Genomic DNA, 2,426 nt, shown 5'->3' on the forward strand with positions numbered 1-2,426 from the left:
TGGAAAGCCATTAAACTAAGTGAGAGAGTGACTCCAACAGGGCTGAGGCTTAGTGAATAGGTGGTTTGGAGGTGGTAAGGGAGGGCCACAGGGAGTAGGTCAGCTTGCTACTTCCTAACTGGATCCTGGGTCAGCTGCTTCTCTCTGTGCCTCAGTTTCCCTCATTTGCCTTCTCTTTTCTCCTCTAGTTTTATTCACAGGACTTATCACGACTTGAAACTTTATTGTATTATGTATTGATATCCTGTCTGGTAGCCCCTCTAGAACATAAGCCCAAGAGGGCAGAGGATTTGGCTGGTCCATGCCAGGCCCAACACCACCCTCTTCTATGCCCCTTCTCTCCCTGGAGGACCAAGAGAGCCTCATGCCAGCCTCCCCACTTCCGTCCTTGCTCCTCCCTCAGCCAGCCTCCATGCTGAGCCTGAGTGATTTTGTGAGACGTAAAACTAATCCCCATCAATCCCTTTCTCTTAGTCCTTAGAAGACCTGCTATGATTTGGCTCTGGCCTTGCCTTCCTTCACTCCTTTTGTCCCTAAGCTCCAGCTGGTCACACAAGCTTCTAGAGTGTTTTTTAATTCCTCAAGTGATCTGAGCCATCAAGGGTCACATGTGAGGCTCCCAAAGACACGCTTCCTGGACGTGCCAGTGCTGTCCTTGGCTCGTGCCGTGTGGACAGGCCATGAGGCTGGAGGTCATGCACTCCTGTGGCCACCCCTCTGTCCACTTCCCTTCATGGGCTTTTCCTTGACCCTGAGAAAGGTTCGGAGAGACATGCACTGTGGCTGTGCCGGTGACCTGGGGTGGAAGGCTCGAGAAGGTGTCATAAGCAGGAGGTCAGGGAGGGCTGTTGGGCTGTCTTGGTAGGGGGCAGCCAGTCAAGGGGAGCGTGGAGAATCCAGGGAGGCCTCCGCATGAGAACTCTGCTGTGGCTGCTCCTTGGGTGGCCCGGCCAGCACAGCCTGCTGTGTTCTGTGGAGTCAAAAGAAAGCTGCGGGGTGGAGGGGTGAGGGCGGAGGGACTGCTCAGGGCCTGGACCACAGCTTACACCACACATGGCTAAAGTACACAGACGATTAGCAATCAAGGGAAGGACCTCCCTGGGAGGGAAAATGACACAGGGGTGACTTCTCTGTAAACAGCCCCAGAAAAAGCATCAGTTCCTTTTATGGCTGTCTTTACTTCCTTTGAAAAGTTGCAAATGCACCCATTGAGTGCTTTAGCTCCCAGCTCAGAAACTGGGGGAAGAGGGGTGCAGGGAAGACACAAATACCCACACTGACTCACAAACCTACAAAATCTCCCAAATAGAAAGAAAACCCAGATGCCATTAGTACTTGCCGGCAGTCTGTGCCCTGTGATTGAATCCCCCGATACATAGAACCAATGGTGCTTGAAATAGAAGACAGGTTTTCCTACGAGTAAGTGTAGCCCTGACAACTAGTATGGATTGTTCCTTTTAAGTTGCCATATCCCAGCACTTTTGTTTTACAGGTTACTCATAAGAGAAGGAAAAAAGTATTTTCACGTTGCTTCTGTAATTTATTGCACATTTAAATCATATGAGCAATTTGTCAGGCCCTCCTGAGAAAAGGTGGAACAGAGACAGGGTTTCAAGAGCCTCAAATCCCACTTACATTGTGAAGCCAGAGCCTTTGGGGTCTCTGCATTGGAGTGATTACAAGCTGTCCCTCTGCCCGAGAAGCCCGAAAACATTTTTTGGGAACAAAGATTTCTGGCCCAGACATGACCATGAGGGCCTAAACAGTTGAATCCCTAAGCGCTGTTCACTCTCGTCTCCAGTGTCCTTAGACGCGCCCTTTCAGTTTCTTGGATCTGCCACCCTCTAAATATATCCCTTTCTCCCCTACTGGGCACATGTTTCCTCCCTGCACGGAGAAGCCCCCACCGGACAGTCTCTTCCGGCAGTTCCACACAGGTGGGAGCAGGGCCTGGCAAGAAATTCAACTGTGTGACAAGGGCCAATGTACTGGGTGGGTACTGTGACAAACAGAGATTCTGCAACCAGCTACAGCCACTTCAGGGCTTTGACCCAGAGTCGCCAGATCCTCCCCCAATTTTCAAGAAAAGCCAGAAATCTGGATTTTTTTTTTTTTTTATGTAAAAGTTTCTGCTTTTGAAAATGTTATGCAATTCTAACAAAATATTCTTGGACTCACCATTGTTTAACCCATGCTCTCCAGATGAGTTTAGGAGAAGCAGCAGCCTCAGCTACTCATCCGTTCTTGGAGCAGTTACTGTGGACAGGCCAGCATCTGGGGTCCTCTGGCCAGTCTGGGACCTGGTCTCCTGCCTGGTGGAGGAGGGGCCGTGACTGACAGCTCCATAGAGACCACCCTGTGTGTGGATGGAGTCCCAAAAGAAAATTGATTGAGTAAACTCTAGAACTTGTGCAGAGCCACTTGTA

Source organism: Pteropus vampyrus, unplaced genomic scaffold (assembly GCF_000151845.1).
Source record: "Pteropus vampyrus isolate Shadow unplaced genomic scaffold, Pvam_2.0 Scaffold520, whole genome shotgun sequence".
Lineage (NCBI taxonomy): Eukaryota > Metazoa > Chordata > Mammalia > Chiroptera > Pteropodidae > Pteropus > Pteropus vampyrus.